Source organism: Orycteropus afer, unplaced genomic scaffold (assembly GCF_000298275.1).
Source record: "Orycteropus afer afer isolate SDZICR_OR568_19922 unplaced genomic scaffold, OryAfe1.0 scaffold00017, whole genome shotgun sequence".
Classification (NCBI taxonomy): Eukaryota; Metazoa; Chordata; class Mammalia; order Tubulidentata; family Orycteropodidae; genus Orycteropus; species Orycteropus afer.
In genome coordinates, this window is record NW_006921604.1 from 16,973,839 (window position 1) to 16,980,963 (window position 7,125).

Consider the following 7,125-nt stretch of genomic DNA (forward strand, 5'->3'; position numbering starts at 1 on the left):
CTGTGTCCCATAGGTTTTTGTAGGATGTATCTTATTCTCATTAGTTTCTAAGAATTTTTTTTTTTTATTTCAGTTTTTATCTGTTCTGTAACCCAATAGTTTTTAAGCAGAGAGTTGTTCAGCTTCCATATGTTTGATGCTTTTTCCTTGTTCTTCCTATTATTAATTTCTAGTTTTTATAGCATTGTGGTCAGAGAAGATGCTTTGCAGTATTTCAATGCTTTTGAATTTATTGAGACTTATTTTATGTCCTAGTATATGGTCTATTTTGGAGAAGGATCCATGTGCACTGGAAAAGAATGTGAATTGTGTTTTTGTTGGGTGAAGTACTCTCTATATGTCTACGAGTTCCAGTTAGTTGATTGTGTTGTTAAGTTCTTCTGTATCTTTGCTGAGCTTCTTTCCCATTGACCTATATCTCCTTGAAAGTGGTGTGTTAAAATCTCCCACTATTAATATAGAGTTGTCTATCATTCCTTTTAATTCAGTTAATATTTTCTTCACGTATTTTGGAGCATCTTCATTGGGTGCATGAATGTTTGTTATTGTAACCTTTTCTTTGTCTATTGACCCTTTCAGAATCATATAATACCTATCCTTGTCTCTTAAGATGTTTTTCACCTTAATGTCTATTTTATCAGAAATCATAATTGCTACCCCTACACCTTTTTGATTTCCACTAGCTTGGTACATTCTTTTCCTTCCTTTAGCTCTTAATTTGTTTGTATCTTTGTGTCTAAGGTGTGTCTCTTGTAGGCAGCATATAGATGGGTCTTCTTTTCTTATCCAGTCTGCCACTCTCTTTCTCTTTATAAGTGCATTTAGTCCATTCACATTGAGTGTAATTAGTGATAGGTATGAGTTGATTGCAGTCATTCTATTGTGTTTTTTTGTCGTGTCGTTGGTGATTCCTTAGTCCGTGTATATTTCTGTGCTGAGTTCAGTTTGTTGCCTATTGCTTTTTCCCTTTTCTTTTTTATAGTCAGTTTTGTGTTTATTAAGCCCATATGTTTTCCTTCCTTCTGGATTTGCTTAGAAGAATTGTTACTCTTTTCTGTGGTTATCTTGTAGTATATTCTAGTCTCTATATTTTTAGAATAGTGCGTGCTGCAAAGACATTGTCATGTTTTCCTCTCCATTTGAGGGTCTGTGCCACTCCTCGGAAGGAAGGTTGGGCAATCCTACTTCCGTAGTAATACTGCCTCGGAAACCCAAGGAGGGGTCGCTATGAGTCGGGGCCGACTCCACGGCAAACAACAACAACCTAGAAGTAATATTCCCTTTGATGGGTTAGTTGCTGTTGTTGTGTGTTGCTTGAGTTCCTTGGTTTTTAAGGTAGAATGTTTTTTTGGTCTTATTATGAGTTTCTGATCTGATTTGGTTTTAGAGTTGATGTCACATATCCTGTTTTTGCTTATCTCTGTTGTGGGTTCTCTATTGGTAGGACTTCCTTAAGCATTTCTTGTAGGGTTGGTCTGGTTTTCACAAAGTCTCTTAATTTCTGTTTATCTGAGAATGCTTTGATTCCACCCTCATATTTTATGGATAATTTGGCTGGATATAGGATTCTTGGTTGGAAGTTTTTTTTTTTTTCCTTCAGAGTTTTATATATGCCGCCCCGTTGCCTTCTTGCCTGCATGGTTTCTGCTGAGTAATCAGAGCTCAGACTAACTGTTTGATTATTATAAGTAATATTTCTTTTTTCCCAGGCAGCTCTCAAATTTTTTTCTTTGTCTTTGGTTTTGGCAAGTTTGATTATGATATGCCTCAGTGTCTTTCTTTTGGGGTCAATCTTGTATGGGGTTCTATGAGCTTCTTGGACAAATATCTTTTCTTCCTTCATGATATGGGGGAAGTTTTCTGCTAGCAGGTCTTCCACAATTTTCTTGGTGGTCTTTTTTGCCTCTTCTTGTTCTGAAATTCCAATGAGTCTTATATTGTTTTGTCTCATGTCGTTGCATGTAATTTTTAGGCTCTCTTCATTTCTCTTAAATCTTTGTTCTGATTTTTCTTCATACAGGCTAGTGTCCAGGGATTTGTCTTCTAGCTGGGATATGTATTATTCAGCCAGTTCTAATCTGCCCTTTTGAGCTTCTACTGTGTTGTGTAGTTCTGTCATTTTGGTGTTTATGGTTTGCATTTCAATAGACATTTTCTGCATTTCTAACTGCTGTTTTTGTGTAAGTTCTGATTGTGCATTAATCTTAATATTCTGTTCCTCAATGATTTTCCTGAGTTCCTCCAGGGAACTGTCTGTGTTCTCTTTGTTTTTGTTTGGGGTTTCCTTAGGCTTTTGTATAGCTCTATAAACATATCTTCTAAATTCCATCTCAGATAATTCTATTGCCTCCTCTTCCTCCATGTATAATGAGACCTTTGTTTGTGGTTTTGCTTCTAATTCCTAGACATTTTGAGGTTGTCTTTAGCTGCTGGTTATGTATTGATTTGTTTTGTCTTAGTTTTATGGTTTAATATTTTGAAAAGGTGAAGTTTATTATTGATTCAGCTATGTTGAGTCACTCTGCTATTTTCTTTGTTGTAGTGAAATCAATGTGTGGAATGTGAATATGTGTTTCTGATTGTCGTAAAGTGGGTTTAGAGTTTGAAGCGGGAGGTTTTATGGTAATTGGCTGGATATGGTTTCTTCTATTGAATGAGTGAAGTTATTGGTGAAGAAGGTGGGAGCAGAAGAAGGAAAGCTTGGTGTTACTAGGATCGGTTTCCAGGGCTTTGTGTGGGCTGTTATTGATGACATTATTTACAAGTCCGTAGCTCAATCTCAGGAAAGATTCCTGTTGTTAGGGAGTAGCCACTTTCCACTAGAATATATCCCTCTTGAATTTAAAGATCTTCTAAAGAATAGATTTGATGCATTGAACACCAATGACCAAAAACCAGAAGAATTGTGGGATGACATCAAGAGAATAATTCATGAAGAAAGCAAGAGGTCACTAAAAAGAGAACAAAGAAGAGAAGACCAAAATGGATGACAGAAGAGGCTCTGAAATTTGCCCTTGAGTGGAGAGTAGCTAAAGCAAATGGAAGAAATGACAAGATAAAAGAATTGAACCAAAGATTTCAAAGAGCAGCTCAAGAAGACAAAGTCAATTACTATAATGAAATGTGCAAAGACCTTGAGTTAGAAAACCAAAAGGGAAGAACATGCTAGGCATTTTCAAGCTGAAAGAATTGAGGAAAAAATTTAAGCCTCGAGTTGCAATATTGAAAGATTCTAAGGGCAAAATATTGAATGACGCAGGGAAGATTAAAAGAAGATGGAAAGAATACACAAAGTCACTACCAAAAAGAACTGGTCGATCTTCATCCATTTCAGGTGGTGGCATATGTCTAGAACCAATGGTACTGAAGGAGGAAGTCAAAGCTGCAATGGAGGAATTGGCAAAGAACAAGGCTCCAGGAATTGACGGAATACCCATTGAGATATTTCAGCAAATAGATGCCACACTGGAGGCACTCACTTGGTTATGCCAAGAGATTTGGAAGACAGCTATCTGGCCAACTGACTGGAAGAGATCCATATTTGTACCTATTTTAAAGAAAGGTGATGCCACAGAATGTGGAAATTATCGAACAATATCTCCGGTAGTATTTATTTAAAATTTGTAATCTTTGTCTCCCCAATCAGTAGGAGTTCAATTTGCTCTACCACTGGCCCCTCTTTCCAAGCTGTTATTCATTACTCAAAATCTCCTTAACTGGAATAAACACCAGGGTGGAGAGTTCTGCAAGCTGCTGCTATAGTAGGTGTCTGTCCAATGTAGGATGAGATGAAACACATTGCTATCTAGTCAGATGTGACCCATAGTGACCCCTCAGGTTTCCAAGGCGATATCACTATGGAAGTAGATTGCTCAACCTTCCTTCCCAGGAGTGGCTGGTGAGTTTGAACTGACAGCCTTCTGGTTAGCAATCAAATGCCTTAGGCACTACACCACCAGAGCTCCTAGGATGAGATGCCAGTAACTCTTTTTTGAGGCACCTAGAGACTTGGAGTCATATTTATCATTGATTTATTTGCAACCCTCTTCTTACTAAGCTTAAAATTTGGATTATTATGAAGCACACATGGAGAAGGAAAGTCAGAACACTCCCTTTATTTTCCCCTCTGGTCTCTCTAAATTCTACCTACAGAGACAGAGGCAGAAGAGCCTGGGGTGACAGTTGAAAAAAGCTGAGAGACTCAGTTTGAATTTCTTTGTAAGTCCAAGAGAGAATATCTGGCTTCTAATTATTTTGGATGTCCTTAAAATATCTCTAACCTCCTTCTCTTAGAGCAGTCAAATAGTATATATGTGTGTGTGTGTGTGTGTGTGTGTGTGAAATAACATCAAATAATGCTTGAAATATTTAATTTTAATTATTAATTAAGTATTTTTAACTTATTAATAATTTATTTAGGTATTTTCCAGATTTATGAACAATTAACATACTTTTATTGATATGGGGTATTTCTTATTGCTAGGAGGGCTATTTTACAAATTTTAATAGCAGTTTTAAAATAGCCTGTAAAAAACAAAGTATTAACAAATAGCTCATTGTTTTCTAACAATTTAAATAAGGTAAATCGCCTACTAGTAAAGGGTTGCAAAGATTGAAAAGAATTCTCCTGAAAAAAGTATATATACTATATAATTTATTGTATATATTATATATACTTTCTTATACACTATATTCCATAAATTTATTATATATTATATATTATATGCATATGATTTATATGTAATTGATGCATTTAAAACATGGTGTGGGCTTAAGGCATTTGACTGCTAACCAGAAAGTTGGCAGTTCAAACCCACCAGCTTTGGAAACCCAATGGAGGTCGCTGAGTCAGAATCGAGAAGATGGTAGTGAATTTTATTATTTGTTTGTTTGTTTGTTTGTTTATTTATTTATTTATTTATTTTGCCAAAAGAAAGAACAAATCTCTCTTGGAAGAAGTATAGCTAGGATGCTCCTTAGATGTGAGAAAGGCCAGACTTTGTCTGACATACTTTGGTCGTACTGTCAGAAAGGACTGGTTCCTGGAGAAGGATATTATGCTTGGTAAAGTAAATGGTCAGGAAAGAAGGGCAAGCCTCTCAAAAAGATGCATTGCCACAGTGGTTATGATGATGGACTCAAGCATAGCAAATATTGTGAAGGTGTTGTAGACAGGGCATTATTTCATATATATACATCGGGGTCACTATGAGTCAGAACAGACTTGATGACACTAACAACAGCAATATATATATATGTTGTTGTTGTTGTTAAGTGCCGTCGAGTCGTTTCCGACTCATAGCGACCCCATGCACAGCAGAACGAAACACTGCCCGAACCCGCACCAGCCCCACAATCCCTGCTATACTCGAGCCCATCATCGCAGCCACTGTATCAATCCATCTCGTTGAAGGCCTCCCCCTCTTTCGTCGACCCTCCACCCTACCAAGCATGACATCCTTCTCCAGGGAATGGTCCCTTCTTACAACATGACCAAAATAGGTGAGACGAAGTCTGGCCATTCTTGCTTCCAAGGAGCATTCTGGCTGCACTTCCTCCAGGACAGATCTGTTAGTTCTTTTAGCAGTCCATGGTACTTTCAGCATTCTTCGCCAGCACCACAACTCAAAAGCATCAACTCTTCTTCGGTCTTCCCTATTCATTGTCCAGCTCTCACATGCATATATATATATATATATAACATATTATATATATATATAGCATTATATAATATATTTTCTATTGTATATATTCTATTATATAACTGATATGTAATATATAGATATATAATATTATAATATTCATATACATACAATATTATGTATCTATATATTACATTTGAGTATACCTATATTATCTATCTATCTATCTATCTATCTATATCTATATCTATATATATATATATATGATGGCATAGTGTCAAAGGCATTTGACTGCTAACCAGAAGACTGGCAGTCCAAACCCACCAGCCACTCCTTGCTCCTCGGAAGAAGACTAGGCAATCTACTTCCATAGAGATACCACCTCATAAGCCCAGGAAAGGGTTGCCGTGAGTCTAATCCACTAAATGGCAGGAAGTTTGGTTTGGTTTATATATGTGTATTTATATATGTGTATATTTACATATACACACATATATGTATGTCCCTTTCACATCCTTGTTATTAAACTGGCAGATTTTTTTTTGTTTCATTTTTCATGTGTCATTCTCATTAGATTTTATAATGATATTATGTTCTTTAGATAATTTATACTGTCTTAGATAGACTCCATTCAGCTGGCATTTAATTTTTTTAGTAACAACTTACATCACATATTTTATTACACATTTTTAGTTTTTTTTTTTAAATTTTGGTGTTATTGCACAACAGCTCATAAATTGTTCTGCACTTTGCAGCATCAAAAGCATTTTGTTAAGTGTCTAAAGTATAAAATTTCCCAATGAAGAGGCAGTATGGATGATTAAATAGGGGCTCTACTGTTCTTGTTGTTGTTAGGTTCTGTTAAGTTATCTCCAACTCATAGTGACCCTACGTACAACAGAATGAAACACTGCCCAGTCCTGTGCCAGTCTCACACTCCTTGCTACGCCTGAGCACATTGTTGCAGTCATTGTATCTATCCGTCTTGTTGAGAGCCTTCCCCTTTTTTGTTGATCCTCCACTTTACCAAGCACGACATCCTTCCCTGGAGAATAGTCCCTTGTGACAACATGATCAAAGTAGTGAGATGAATTCTGGCCATTCTCACTTCCAAGAACCATTCCAGCTGCACTTCTTAGAGGAAAGATTTGATAGATCTTTTAGGAGTCCATGGTACTTTCAGTAGTCTTTGTCAACACAACAATTCAAAAGCATCAACTCTTTTTCAGTCTTCCTTATTCATTGTCCAGTTCTCACTTGCGTATGTTGCTGTTAAGTGCCATCGAGTCATTTCCGACTCATAGCGACCCCAAGCACAGCAGAACGAAACACTGCCCAATCCCGCGCCAGCCCCACAATCCCTGCTATACTTGAGCTCATCATCGCAGCCACTGTATCAATCCATCTCGTTGAAGGCCTCCCCCTCTTTCTCCAACCCTCCACCCTACCAAGCATGACATCCTTCTCCAGGGAATGGTCCCTT